At 38.7% G+C, this 16,237-nt stretch overlaps 1 protein-coding gene across 6 annotated transcripts in view; it reads left to right on the top strand.

Moving 5' to 3' along the window:
- Positions 1–16,237, top strand: part of Fhit (fragile histidine triad diadenosine triphosphatase) — a 1,459,653-nt gene that overhangs the window by 672,838 nt on the left and 770,578 nt on the right. The gene's annotated exons all lie outside the window — the stretch shown is intronic.

Genomic DNA, 16,237 nt, shown 5'->3' with positions numbered 1-16,237 from the left:
ACTGGTATATGCAAGGCTGTTTGGGAACATCCTGCTGGAGCATGTGATGCAGCCCATTAGGGTTCTGGAAGGTGAAAGTCTTATTTGCATTCATACCATGTTTCTTCCAGGAACCCAAGCAGTGAGCTTACCAAGTGGCTTCTACTTCCTTAACTGGAGATCTGAGCTCCTGGCCATCTGTGTTTAGGAGGAAAAATATCTCCTCACTGCCCCTGGGCTGTGTGGTAGGGGGACTAAACAGGACTACCTTAAACTTTTAAGGAACCTGGTGAATAAAAGCTTGAAACGGATCTTGCAGCAAGTTGGTGTATAGCAGTTGGCTGCTATATGTGGCTGCTGGTGTGTATCAGACTGGAAGGAGGGTTGGGGAGATGACTTGAGAGTGGCTGTGAAAGTAGCATTGGGGGGAGGGGCTGGAGTGCACATGTCTGTACTCTCAGCCAAGTGTCCAGGGATTGCTGCTCAGAGCCTGTACTGTGACACACAAACGCAAGGACAAAGGTGGGAGTTGAATTGTGTCAACAAAGCCCCTGTCCCAGTAGGGCTCTCAGAAGAAGGGTCATCTGAACAAGGTCACTTAGAGAACTGGGTTAAAACTTTTAAAGAGAAAAAATTAAACCAATTTTTATTTTTTGCTGTTTTGGGGAGCAATGGTCCTTTTTTTTGTATTTGTCAATAAGTCAAGATTCAACTGTATTACTTACCAATAATTAGAGTAAGAAAAATTATTTTTAAGAGCATGCACCTTCAAGTCAGCAGTGATTAAGGTTTCAACATGTGGAGAATATTTCCATTGTTTCCCTCTGACTCAAGTTCTCTTTTCAGCAGAACATATACAGGTAATTAATGACTGCTCACCGGCCTTTTGAATACGATGTCATACTTCTCAGCCTACTAGGCAGGGAAGGTTGTAATAAATTACACTTAACAGCAACACACCCACAGATTAGACTTGCTCCCAACTAACTTGTTTCTCTGATGTCATGAGAAAGAGGTGCAGGAGAAGCGCTTGATCGTTTGCTAGGCCTGCCTACTTGATGCTATAAGACCTAGCATGGCCATACCACAGACTTCAAGTAAACTTTATAGCCACAAGAAAGCAGACATTCAAAACCTGTAAGCAGAGTGCACTTGAAAAACCTAGCTAAGATGACGTCATGTCTTGTGGCTTTGTTTGCGGTTGTTGTTTCGCACATCACTGTCATTTTCTATGATCACCTACCTGTAGGAAGTAATCATTCACATTAAAGTAAATTACACTAAGTCACTATACACATTTTCTAGCTGCTTCTACATCATGTCTGCTCTCTTCTACATTCAGTGAGAGGTGGCCTTGCCAGTATCATGACTAAGTGCTGACCTCCATGTACTATTTCAAAAATGGCTTCTCGTACCTTTATAAAAATGAAAAGGAAGAACTCTTTTAGTCCTAAACCAACCATCCCTGTGTTGTGTGTGTCCAGTGAGGTGACCTTTGTGGACAGGAGGAAGCAGCTACAGGGATGCAAGCAGAGTTACACATGTGGCAGATACAAGGGATATTTGGGTACCAGTCTCTTTCACATTCAACTTGTCTTTCTAGATCCTCCTGCCTCCTTGCCTTCCTTAAAGCAGTAACTGGTCATCACCTGGCTTACTGAGAAACTGTAAGCTCTTAGCTAAAGAGAGATGGGCTCTGGCATGTTGCTTCCCTTCTGTGGTTTTGCTTGACTCTTTATGGGCTATATAGACTTACAATGGTGACACTAACTGATGAAGATCAAGTGCTTTGTCTAGGCCCTGGAACATGGCAACATTCAGAGTATACCTGTTGTTAGTATGAAGTTCTCTTGCTACTAAGAAAGGTTATAAAATCTGGGAAAAGATGGAGTTGGTCACATTTTCCCCAGTTAACTAGAGAGGTAACTTTATGAAGGCTTCCTATGGGAAAGGGCAAACATTTCTGTCTCCTCTAGATTTGGTCTGTCTTTCCCAGTGCTCGGAAGACTACAAGATGGCCATCAGAATTTACCTAGCATCTTGTGTTGGGACAATTAGGTGACCACTGTGGGAATATCAAGAAAGGGATATTTGGGTACCAAATTATTATCCTTTTGTTCTATCTGTCACCATTCAGATACAGGAAAACTCTATACCTACATCCAAACGGCTCTGGGGCTGATTTTTCTTTCAAGGTCAGGAAGAGATCAAAAGTAGCAATAAGAAAAGACCAATTAGTAGTGTTACATTTGAGAAGTTCAGCTCCAGGAAGCCCTTTTAAAAGTAAAGATGAGGACAAAGAAGAAGAAAACAGTGAGACATTATTATGGGGGAGGTAATCACTGGTGTGTAAATGACTAGGACCACACAGGAAAGCTCTTTGAGTCAGTGTGAATCATGAGACCGGACTGAATGCATAATAAGCACCCTGCAACCTCCAGCCCTCCTGCAGAAGCCTGCCTGTAGACAAAGCATCCCACCTGGCCTGAACAATGGTATCACATGATGGGATTCAGGTGCGGGGTCTCAGTCTGCTAGCTCATTAGCAGTTCACGATGCAGCCTGAGTCTCATTACTGTTCATAGTAGTAATCTAATAATTAAAAGTTTTCCTGTATCTGAATGGTGACAGATAGAACAAAAGGATAATAAGATGGGCAGGAATGGTGTTCTCCTGATGATCACCCATCACAGTAAGGGTGAAGAAAGGAGAGATGGAGGGATGGAGGGATGGAGGGAAGGAGAGTGAGGGAGGCAGGGGGGAGAGGTGGGATGGAGGGAAGGAATAGGAGGGAGGGGAGGAAGAAGGGGAAGAGAGAGAGAGGGGGAGAGAGAGAGAGAGAGAGAGAATGACTCCTACTAATACTCCCAGAGCTGCTGAGCAGATCCTGTATGTCTAGGGAGATAGGAAGGCCTTTGTGAGATATCAAGAGCAGAACTCCAGCTGACATTGCATTGTAAAACCATTCCGGTAAAAGACAGGTCAAAACTTGACTGGCGTTTAAGTTCATGTTTTACAATAGAGGCTTGTTGAAATGAGGAAGCTTATTTTCAACAACCTTGAATGAGAACCTTGATTATTGCTGTAGAAAGAGTTTGTCCTTGGTGAGTTTAGTAAGTTTAGTAAGGACAAAACTTAGAGGCTAGAACTTTATTGTTATGATCTCATTTAGCCGCTATCTTATCAGGATCTAGAAGAACTCAATGAGCAGGGGGTTTGTGATGGCTTTGTAGTCAAAGCCTTGGATGTAGACCTGGTTGTTTTTAAGTGGGCTTTCCATTTGTTATAGAGAAGGGTTAAGGGGCTATTTTGATTATAAAGTTTTAAACTTATCCCCTCATTAGGTTATATGACCTGAGGTACACTGTTAAGTAAATAAAATTATCAGCCATGCAATTATCTTGCTTATAACATAATTAGAAATTGCTGAGTATGGTAGACCACTTAAAGTAGAAGAGAGTTTATATATTACAAGTGACACATAGCTGTATTTGACACTGTAATTAGCCCTATACTGTCTTAGCAAAAAACTGTGAGTGGTATCATTTTGTCACACACATACAAACATTCACAAAGTTCATGAGTTAGAAATCGATAGAATAAATTTTGTCTGTGTGCAGAGATAATAACCTTATTGTATTAATTTGTACATGAAGTTAAATTTTTAAGTGTTAGTGCTCAAAATATATGCACTTATGCTTTGGGGTTCTTATTTTTTAACGTTTTAGAAGATATAAAGAATATAAGACCTCAGTGTCTCTCAACCTCTGAGAGACTCATACATTGAATGAAGGTGCTAGTGTGTAGTTTCAGCTACTAGATGAGCGTAGTTGACTTAATATTGACACTGATAGGGTTTGACCCCCATTTTGGTTGGCTGCTCAATATATCAACCTGGTTATCATAAAGCCCATGGGGAGGACCATAGCAACTGAGAAGGATCCCGAAATCACATGTGACCAAGCAGACAAAAGAATAATACAAGGTGATTGTCAAGGATTTCTCTTCCATGAGTAATATTTTAACAGCATAATCTGTAGTCTTCTTTCTGCTACCAGTCAACAGGCACACATGTTTGGGTTGGCTTCTTTTGTTGAGTCGGATCTTAGCCTCCATGAGATAGAGGAGTGTTATACCTTGCTTAGGCTTTCAGTTTAAAAATTGCTCCTTTTGCTTAAGCCTCTGTCATTCTCAGAGATAATTATCTACATACAAGATGTTGATTTTTTTTTAAAAAAGGAGATATTGTACCATTATTGTTGTTTTATTCTCTGTGTTTAGTTTAGTATACATAAAATTAAAGACTATATAATTTTGCAGATTTAGTGCTGTGTTTTATAGTCAAGGACTAGTGGTGGCATAAAACATGCAAGTCACCTGTTCACTCCATATCTACATTCGCGGTGAGAACCGTATGCCTCCAGACAGACTCTCCTGCCTGTGGTTCATGTAGAAGATGAAAGCATGCAGAAAAGAGAACAGAACTGACTTTAAAATTATAAGGGAAATCACCAGTCAATTTTAGATTTCTCCTTGTGCACAGGTACATAGGTGACTTGAATGTCTCTTTACTTCTTCTTTTGTCTTTGAGTATCACAAGAGTTGATGTAGCACCACGTTTCATGTGAGCAGTCAAACAGGCCCTTTGGGGAGGATGTGACTCCGCTGAACAGCCATTGCTTAGACACTTTCTGAGACTTCTCACATGACTGTGCTGTGTCCTTCTTCATCAGCATCACAGCTTCATTCTGTGGCCCACTAGTTAACATCTCCATGCATTCGTGAATCACAAGACTCATAAAGGGATCAAAGGCCCTCAGTATTCCTTAAGCATGTATGCCATCATTTAACTTAGCTACTTTCTCCTCCTCTGCCTCCTCCTCTCCCTCCTCCTCCTCGGCTTCCTCCTCTTCTTCTCCCTCTCCCTCTCCTTTTTCCCCACCCCCTTCCTCTTCCGCCTTCTTTCTTGTTCTCTGTTTAACACCTTTGTCCTGGAACATGCTTTGTAGACCAGGCTGGCCTTGAATTTAGGGTTGAGCCCTTGGTTTTTCAGATACACTGGAGCACAGATTTCCCTATCCCCAGCACCAGCCATTAGAAAAGTCCAGGGCATAGCATCTGATGGCTTCCAAGGGGTTAATCCAGACTTTTGTCATTCACAGAGTATTGTCAGGGCAGAAAAATGGGAGATTGTTTTATTTTTCACAATGAACCTTAGCACTCCCAGCTCTAATGGAATAACATCTTCAATTTTCTCATTAAAAAAAAAAAAAAAAAAAGACTCTTTTTTTTTCCCATTCTTATAACAAAAGGAGCAGCATTTCTTTTTATCATGTCTAGTTTCCTGGTTGCCTAGGAGACATTAGTGTTCATGGTAGATTGCTTTGGCTAAGGCATTTTGAAGAAGTCATTCCCCTCTATATTGTATTTGTAAGTAATGACAATTTGTATAACAGATTTAGCAAATTAGAGAATGTCTAATATTGACAAAAGTTATATGGAAATGTGCCATCTCTCCTACAAGACTGTTGACTACAAAATATTACAAAACATGTCCTGAGAGCTATTTAGCCATTGATTTCAATAGCCTTGGAAGTTTAATATCTTCTGTACACGGCAATTTTTAAATCTAGGAATTGTTGTAAGTGGCAAAATCAGAAGGGTCCATGAATGCAGATGTGAGAAGTGCCATTTCCCATAGGGCCTTCCAGAAGTTTAAGGATATGTCTGATGTAAACCTTTAAAAGGCTGGAAGCAGGGAATAAGCAACAGCTGCTGTTCCTGTTACTCAGATGCTGGTTTTTAACTGATACATCTTGCACATGGAGCGATAGCATCACCTACTCAGTATCATGCCAAATTTTGTTTTATCTTTAATGACTAGATGCCATTCTATGCTAATAACAGTACCATATTTCTTACCGGTATTAAATGTTATATTGATTGACAACTAACTCTTGGCTATTAAAAAAAATATCTATGACTACTTTTTTCTGGGGTAAAAAAGTAGCAGTTAACCAAATACTTACTAGGTCCTTAAGAAGTTCCATGGGAGGAAGGTACTGGTGCCCTATGTCACAGAGGCAAACAGGCTAAGGAACATGCCACATTCATATGATCAATTGAGAAAGACAGCAGCTATTGCATCCAAGTCTGTCTAACCTTACAGCTCTGTTTACCTTATCTGTATGGAGGTACTGTTGGAGTTAGGGTGTGATGGAGTCTAAAAGTCTGGCCGTTTTGAAAGCTCTCTAGATGACTTTAGTCAGCCTGCATTCTATAGCTAGCATTTTAGGGGAGTGCCTTTTGCATTTAGGGTATACTTGTGCTGTGCTGCAAAATATGCATTGTTTATGTCTCTAAGGTGAAGTAGATGTTCCTAGTCAGCAGGCCACAACTTGAACAGCTGGCCTGCTGGCAGAAACATAGCACCTTTGCATTGGTCTTGAGAAATTCTTTGTTAGAGCGGTCAGAGAGGTATTAACCATAAGGCTTAATAATCCAGTGGCTTCTTGGTAGTCAGTGGCTTAGAATTTCTCATCTTTATGGATTTAGAAGTCCTGAGGTTCCAAAGTTTGGGTCATGGATTTTGGAGGGTCAAAATAAAAATTTTAAAAAGTCAGTTCATAGTAGTCTGTGCTTGAAGAAGTAATGTGAAATTAATAGACATAGGCTTATATTCTGAATCTTCTGTTGAATCTCTTATGATAAGTATTGCTCATGGTTTTAGTACTAAGGGATGCCCCAAAGTGAGTTATCTTTAATTTAACTTCTCAAATTAGGGTCCCAAGTATATTCAATCCTTAAATAGCACCCTTTATAAAGAGCCATGAGACCACTGAACTTCAGTACTCATTTGAATAGACTACTGGCATTCTGGACATGCTTAGTGTGTCAAAAATGAGATGGTTAAATCTATGTGATCTCACAGGTCCCTTTCCACCCAGAAATTCTAGAGTTGGCTATTCCTTTCTGGAACAAGATTTCAAGAATTTGGCAGTTTAGTGAAACATTAGCATAACATTTAAAAGCAAACTAGGAATAAACCTGACCAACCCTGGAGTGACCTGTCATTGTCTGGTCTAGCCATTGAATCTTAGTCCATGAGCTCTGTGGCTCAACTATTCCTATCTGCCACAAAACCAAGTAGCTGTGCTGAGTCATAGACTTATATGTATGTGGAATGGAAATCTCTGCACTAGTTCCTTTCTGTTTCGTTAACTTTGAAGAGGAAGTTCTTAAACTCATGTCCTCTTCTTAGCTTTCAAGAATGATGAGTTTCTAGCTAGAGTGTTAGCAGATGGTCAGAGGAGAGAGGAAGAAAGATGATACCTTTCATGAAAGGTTTTGGTTAAAAACAAAAGCAAGTTATTGCCACAGAATATCAAAAAGAAGGAAAAAAGGGTACACATATAAGACCGTGGATTTGGTTACCATACCTACTGCCTTTTTTTATTTATAACAGGAGGAAACACTAAGTATTTTATTGACTAATGTCTATTAATATAATACAGGAGCATGACCCATTAAGTGAGACCCATAACTAAGTCCTTAATTTTCCGAATTCCAGAAATCATTATCTCCATGTTGGCTAAGAAACAGGGTTTTCTGGATATGATTTTCATTTGGAAATTTAACAGAGTACATCTAACTTTCTTGTTTGGTAAAAAAGATTCAGCAGTTTTACTTCGGCCTAAAATAAAATTGCTTTTGCCACGTTCATATGAGAGTAAAATATTTAATATTTATCTCCGACTTGCAGACAATTTCAGATCCTGGATGCCAGCATCTTCCAATCACACTGCTGATTCTTACTATGGAACTGTAGTAGACTACATACATATTTGTTTTTTCTTTACAGACCCTGAAATATTTCTCTTCTTTAGTGAAATTGAAATTTGAGCAAATAGGTCTATAGGCTGTGCAATTTCTACAATTAACAGAGAGACAGAATTAGACCACTATAGAGGAAGTTGAAAATATTACTATTTTGGGTGCCTATGCCATGTAGCAGACAGTGGTGTATGCTTAATGTATGCCAGCATCTCTTGTTTTTAGATATGATACCCAAAGGTGAGATGTTCATGCAATTGCAGAGAGTCAGAGAGGGGATGTCGAGCTAAGTCAGATAGAGAATTCTAAACTCTGGCTCTGTTTCTTCCTGCTTGAGAGAGAGAGAGAGAGAGAGAGAGAGAGAGAGAGAGAGAGAGAGAGAGAGAGCTTTGAGTTATGTCTATCGTCAATGGAAAGAAGGATTAGTGAGGAGATCAGAGGGCATCCAGTGTTATAAATTGTAATAGAACTCTATGAGCTTATTGGCAAGAGTGGTATGTCAGTAGGGGGAAAATTCAGGGCAGGGTAGCCAGGGTACAGAGGGAACACTGGATATGAGCAAGCCTCAAATAAATACTTAGGAGCTGGGTGAATGAATGAATGAATGAATGGCCAGTGCATCTCAGTCTTCTCATCTCAAAGGACATCAGGACTTGGAGTCTGAGATGGACCATTTAGAAAAACAGAATGGATAGAAGTATCAGAATCTCTGAAAGGCTAAAGTGTTAACTTGTACCAGAGAGTGTCTGAAGACATATCAAACATTCAAAGAATGTGATGAAAGCCAAAGACCTCACACACACTTTATGAGGTATAACATGGTAGCAATCAGAAATGATCATTTACTTGGGCCTTCCCACTGAAAGGACCTTCAGAATATGACCTTACTTGGAGGACTCTGTAGATGATTACTTCAGATATTGTGATGCAGGTTAGACTGGGCCTTAAACATACCACCTTCTGTCATTAGTGCTGTTATTAGTGTGTGTGCAGATGCATGGATATGTATGTGCACTTGTGTGTAGAAGCAAGGGGTCATCCTGAGGAAGTGTCCTCAGGAGTTATCAGTCTTGTGTGCTGAGAAACATCCTCACTGGAAGCTTTAGGCAGCAAGCAGTTTGCCAACTGAGATATCTCCACAGATCTCAGTTTGTAATAGTATTAAGATGTGAAGACATACAGAAAAGGCCTCATCAAGATGGAGTGTATGGGGAGACCAAGACTGGAGTGATGAATTTTCATGCCAGGGAGCATGGAGGGTTGTTGTAAGCCAGCAGACACTAGGACGAGACAGAAATTTTGTCTTAGAGACTTGAGGGGGATGACAGCCTTTGACCTTGGGATAATTTATATGGTAATGGAAAGATATTAATATATAGTATTATGTTTAGGCCCTTATGCAGACCTTATTTTGAGACTAGAAACCAGAATATCCTGTGTTAAACAGAAATCTGCATGTCAGCCGACTTTCTCCTACAACTGTATGAGGCTACAAAGAAGCCAAGGTGTTATAGGTCAGATGTTGTGAAACAGTCAGAGTTTAGGCTGTTATTATAGACTGCTTATTTAAGTGGAAAGGTGAAATAAATATATTAGAATGAAATTTCACAGTATGCATATGTAGACCTTTCCTAAAAATAATTTTAGAAATTAAAGTATAGCAAAAACAAATATATAAAGAAATCTAGGAGGAAGACTACAAAATAATAAGTAGAAAATTAAAAAATTTTAAAAATCAATTAGTAATGGCAACTTTTGATTATAGGGAATTGATATTCAGGAAATTTCTCCACTAAAAAAAAGATTTTTATAGACATGTGATGGTTTGTATATGCTTGGCCCAAGGAGTGATACTATTAGGAGGTGTGACCTTGTTGGAGTAAGTGTATCACTCTGGGCATGGGCTTTCACACCCTATTCCTAGCTTCCTGGAAGCCAGTCTTTTAGCAGCCTTCAGATAAAGATATAGAACTCTCATCTCTGCAGGCACCATGCCTGTCTGGATGCTGCTATGCTCTTACCTTGATGATAATGGACGGAACCTCTGAATCTATAAGCCAAGCCAGCCATAATTAAATGTTGTCCTTATAAGAGTTGCCTTGGTTATGGTGTCTGCTCATAGCAATAAAACCCTAACTAAGACAAGACTGTATAAGGTACATGGGTGTTGAGTCACAGGGATGATTGAATTGTGAAGAAAATTGTGCATTAATAACCAAAGGTGGAGGCTCAGGTTAAAGAGGCAGTGATGTTGGAAGCCATAGCTTCACAGTGTGAGGAAGAGGGTGTGTCACGCATGAACATGCAGCATAGAGACAAGATTGTGAATTGAGCAGTGATGAAAAATTACAGTTACTTGAAATTATAGACCATGTCATTTGGACATGTCTGAAACTCAAACATAAGAAAGAGAGAGTATAGTATCTGAAAGACAACAGTGAGGCTACAGGTAAGCTAAGGGTACTGGGAAGAAAGCTCAGTAGAGTGCATGCCAAGAATCTCAGTTTGACTCATGGACTCCATGGACACACCTGTATAATCCCAGTGAAGACGAGCACATCCCTCAGGGTCACTCTTCACCCAGCCTAGCCTAATCAGAAAGGAGGAAACCTTACCTTAATAGACAGGAGGGGGGAAAAAAAGAGAGAAAAACTGAATGATATCATTGAATAATGACATTAAATGTAAAGAAAATGTGGCAGAACCATAAAAGATTCAGTTTACCAGGCATCCTGGCTCAGGGAGAAAAAAGATGCTAGGGTACATGATTTCTTTATTTTAAAAGCATCTATATAGGGTCCAGGCTGAAGACAGGTTGATGAAAAAAGTCTATATTTGTCAAATATGAGCAAAACAATAAGCAGTGAGATAAGTCAGAACATAGATGCATGAGTATATAACTTTGTGATGTTCAAAACTGGAAGTTATGGCTTCTGCCATTGTTTTGACAACTGTAGTTAGAGATTTAACTCAGTTCCACTAGGAACTAATGAAGCAGGGATGAGAAGCAGAGGCAGAGATCTGGATAACAATAAATTCAAGATTGAATCCTATAATGTTGATATATTGAATATATTATAGATTGAAATATGTTATAGACTGAAATACAAACACACACATACACCTGAATGAAAACAGAATGCATTTTGTTTTGCAGTGTTTGAGTTAGGGACATGGTTTTTCTGTAATGGCTCAGGAACTTGAAATGCAAAACCTGGCACAAAGGTTCTCTTCTCCATGGCACGGGAAATCAGGCCTATTAACAAGCAGATAGCAGAAACATCCCAAGTGTCTAGAAACTAAAAGGCACACTATGAAATAAATCTCAAGTTAAATAGGAAATCGTGACAAGAACCACAGTTTCTGGGAGCTGAGAAACAACAAAAACGCTGGGAAAGATGCACCTAATGGGCAGCTTTGAAGGCAACATGGAGATGAAGTTGCTGATGAGAACCAGCATATGGTCTGTGTTTGTCTCCAGGAAGTAGAAAGATACAATACCATTCATTTGAAGAAGGAGGAAAGATAAAGAACATTTCAAGGAAGAAACAAAAGTACAGGAAATGAATAATGGAGTCAAATTAATAAAACCCAAAGAACCTTCCTTGATTCTTTATAAAGCTTAATTAATTACAGATAAACCTTGAATTATGGGTTAAAAATATTCACATTTTGATAAAATTCAAAATAAATAATTGATTATCAATTACGTTTTAACACATTAAATTATTACTTTATAAATAAACTTAAAATTGATGTGAAAAGGCCTAGAAATTAATACAAGATAAAAAATCACTTAGGTAACCAGAGACTTAAACAATTTTGTTGACTGTCAAACTTTCTCCTGCAGTAGGAAAAGGGGCACAGCTTGACAAGTGAGATTTGCCTAACTCTAGAGCACTGGTTCTGAACCTTCCCAATACTGAGAGCCTTTAGTACAGTTCCTTGTGTTTGGTTAATCCCCCCCCCCCCAACTGTAACATTATTTTGTTGATACTACTTAACTGGAATTTTGCTACTTTTGTGAATTATAATGTAAATATCTGATATGCAAGCCATCTGGTATATGACTCCTATAAAAGCGTCATGACCCACAGGTTGACAACCACTGCTAAAGGAACAGAAATTAGGTGTACATTTGCTTTTAAACCAAGCAAACCAAGCTAGCATATGTAGGTATATGTTGATAATGACTAACTGGTAAATTTAGTTTAAAAACTTTTGGCCAACTTCACCTATAACACCCAGAAAGCCAATATGACGGTGCATTAAAGAATAAGATACTGTGAGTGGCCAGGATAATCATAAAAGGCAAGCATAGTTAAATATATGCAGCAATCTACTAATGAAGTATGTCACATTGATGGCAATGGATACAAAATTGTATTATGTATATAATCATATATTTAGTAGAATTTTGTTTATTTAAAATAGTATTAATCTTTAGGAAATTTAGAATTTATTCATCCTAGCTCAGTATACAAGTTTTCTTTAAACTAAAACTTACCATGCATATTATTCTTAATAACAATAAAAAGGTTTGTGCACATTCATTGTAATTTTATGAATACGACAAGGGTTCTTTTGTTGCATCTACCTTTGAACACATTTCCAGAGACTTCACAAGAGGAAAAAAATAGATGAATTAAAGTGAGAGCAATCACATTATTTCTAAGTGAAATCTTATATGGAAAACCAAGGAAGCTCTGTGGTCTGCAGCTATGGAGGAACTTAGCCTGGCTGCTGCATGAACAACATAAAAAAATCAGTTTCAGGGAGTAACCAGTTACCAACTATGGCAATAATAAGATGCCACTTTTAGCATTGGCACAACCCACAGCATAGCTCAAAAGCTGTTCAGGAGAACTCCAATATAGAACACACAAAACATAAAAGGGACACCATTACCAGAGTTTCATCATGGCATTAGTCAACACAAATGCAGTGTTCATTGAATAGCGTGAAGATGTCCCATCTCCTGTCCATCAAAATGTAAATCTAATCCAAACTCTTTCCACACAATTTTTGAGTAATAGTACTATGTATGGAATTGACAAACTTCAGATTGTATGCCAAATCCAGGCCTTTTGCTATAAATAAAGCTTTATTATATATATATATATATATATATATATATATATATATAGTTTTATTAGAAAACAAATACAACCATAGCAACACACATGCTACATGCCTGAGGTGAGTAGTTCTAAGAGGTTGTGTAAGCCATTGCACTTGGCCTTTCATAGAAAATAATTTGGCAGTCTCTGTTCTAGAGCATCCTTCATAGGTTGGGGGGCAGGGGAAGGAAGGAAGGATGAAAGGAAGGAAGGAAGGAAGGAAGGAAGGAAGGAAGAAAGAAAGAAAGAAAGAAAGAAAGAAAGAAAGAAAGAAAGAAAGAAAGGACTCCAGACTCCTTCCTATGTCTGTATGGGAATGTTCTTTGGAATTGGTATAAGAAAATTGGCTCATGAAAGAAGAGTGAAACTATTTCATGCTTCATAATTTGTTTACTTTTTAAAGTTCTGTTTATTTTTATTCCATGTACATTGGTGTTTTTGCCTGCAGTATACCCGTAGAGGTGCCAGATCTCTTGCAATTGGACCTATAGACAACTATGTGCTTCTGGGTGCTGGGAATTGGATGCAGGTCCTCGGGAAGAGCAGCTAGGACTCTTTACTGATGAACCAACTCTCCGGTTCTCAATATTTAATAATTTGTGCAAAACTTCACATGGAGCATGCATCGAAGTGTTAAGAATGAAGATAAACAGCACATAGAAGAAAAAAAATCCCCAAATTCACATTTGTGACCTTATGATTTAGAAATATTTGTCAAATAAGGATCATAGAGGAAAATATCAAAAGAAAATTAATGATTTTAATTATAATAAAATGAATAGGTTTTATTTCTTAGGGCAACAACAGAAAAATTAACAGATGGTAAAAAATGTAATTGTCTTTCTGTGGACCCTAGAAAATCAGATAAAGAAGGGGTGACTTGTAAAAATGAGGATAAAGTATATAAATCAGCAATTTCTGGAAGGCAGAGTCAGTGATAAGTGAATTAAAAGAAGAGATATCATTTTTTAATTAATTATTTTAAAAATATTATCCATGAGTACTTTATTTGCATAATCTCTATTTCTCTCGTTACCACTTTAAATTTCTCCCTTGCCAAAGCCTCATATTTTTCTTTAATTATTGTTACACACATGTATCCATGCGCACACAGAGATTCACATACACATGTGCATATAAAAGCAGTCTGCTTAGTCCATTTAATGTTGCTCTATGCATTTTAGGGCTGACCACTTGAGACTGTGTAAGCTATCATTGGAGGTGATACCTGGAGGAGAACTGGGTCCCTCTTTCTCAGTCACCATTATTTGCCTGTAGCTCTTCTTCTAGGGGTAGGCCTTGTAACATTTCCTCTATCCAAGGAGATTCCAGTGTTCAAACTGGTGCTATCTTTTTTTTTTTTTTTTTTTTTTTTTTTTTTCTGGTCTCATTTAGGCATTGGAGTGACAATGGCTTAGGTAGAGATCAGGAAAAGCTAGTGGATGAGCTGTGCCTCAGTTACCATTTTAACTCTCAGTCGTGAAAGCAGACAGCATCAAGTGATAGTAAGGACAGAGGAAAACATTGTCTTTGGGTATTGCCTTTAGAAGTGAAAATTGGTACGTTTATCTTAGAAAAGCTGAGTGACATTATAACCTAAAACCCTGCCCTAGCACAACATGATGTCCATTGGGATTGAAATCAGTGTTATTTGTGAAAAAATATTGTGGCTGAACTAACTCTTGAGCGGGAGCAGACTGAACACAAAAGCCGCAGTAGTTTGCTGTTAGAAGACATGAGCAGCCAGGCATTATTTTTAGTAATACTGAGGGGATAAGACTGTTCAGAAACAGATGAGATTTAAAACAAATAATTCATACAAATTACAGTTAAATATTAAAAGAGAGCTCTCCATATCTTTGACATATAGAAGACATGCACACAAATCTATAAAGAAGATAAGGACTATATTAATCCTGTGATAGTGAATCCCTGAGTTGGGAGGAGATAGAATGGTTTGGGGCACAGAGGATGAAAAGAAAAAAGAAAACAAAAGACAAATAAGACCCAAAGAAGGTACCAATCAAGGGCTCAGGACAACAGCAGCCCATCAGTTAGAGCACATGCTCAAGTCAAGTTTGTCCAATTATCCTTAAATGCAAACACATGTTACAGATGCTGCTCCTCTCATTGTTAGATGGTGGCTCAGACAATGGCATTAGGTGTGGGCTTATGGCTCTATATGCTGACATGTTAACTCTGGTGAAGAAGCTTCTCATTTGAACAGAATAGACACTTCAGCTTTAAGAAAGGGCCTTTTGTATCTATCTTTGGCAGTGGTCAGCTGATGGATTTGTCTTTGAGTGTTTCACTTTGTGCTCCATGACTACTCCCAAAGCAGTAAGTGTGCTAGCGGGAAAAGGGCACTTGAGTCGATTGCTACGACCTCGATTCAGGCAGTGAGAAGATCCCTACCTATAGAATATGGTGCTGTATTAACCGTAGAAAATTCAGGGTAACGTGGTTGGAGCTATAGGCGATATAAATTCACATTTAGGATAGCTTCCCAGAGAGCACACCTGCAAAGTCACTTGGCTAGACAATATTTGAAGCCTTACTGACCCTTAATTTCTATGAGTTGAAGAATTTTAAAAACTACTATCTCTGTCCTTGACCTGAGTCTTCCCATCTGAGTCCTTAGCACCAGAATTTCAGTCAAGTACTCATCCACCACCCTACAGGACTTTGGCATAGCTCTCACTGTATTAAATCATCATGCATTTGTTGGTATGCTTCATAGAATAGCTTTCCATCTTCTAACCTCATCCATTTTTTTTTTTTCTGATAATTCTTCATCTTTCATGCCTGTATTTCTTCTAGGTTGGTCACTGGCCACTGACTCTGTAATGAGTGGCTCAGAACTATTCACTTGACTAAGGCAAGTGTAGGGGCCTTCGTCACTCACAAGTCGTTCATGTTAGTCATCACCTAGTTAAGTTCATACCTGGAACGTGGTTGGCTTTGTTCCATCCTGGGTGTCAACTGCCCAGTTTCATTTCATTCTCCCTTGTGTTCATTCTCTCTCACATTGCTGTGACAAAAGGTCTGTTAGAGATGATTTGCAGTAGCAAGGATTTTTTTTGGGTTTAAGGTTTCAAAGTTCTAGTTTACAGAAAGTCATGGCGGTGTGAGCAAGCTGTAGCTTGGTTGGCAGAGAGCAAAGGGAAAGAGACAGCCACCAGAAGGTAGGTGTAGCCTTCAAAGCCCCGCCCACATGCTATTCTACCTTCTCCAACCAACCTCCTTCTCCTAAAATTTTGAAAACCTCAAAGAACAGCATCACCAAGTGTAACACTCTCATGGAC

This window comes from Arvicanthis niloticus, chromosome 3 (genome assembly GCF_011762505.2).
Source record: "Arvicanthis niloticus isolate mArvNil1 chromosome 3, mArvNil1.pat.X, whole genome shotgun sequence".
Lineage (NCBI taxonomy): Eukaryota > Metazoa > Chordata > Mammalia > Rodentia > Muridae > Arvicanthis > Arvicanthis niloticus.
This window is presented reverse-complemented; position numbering and strand designations above follow the sequence as displayed.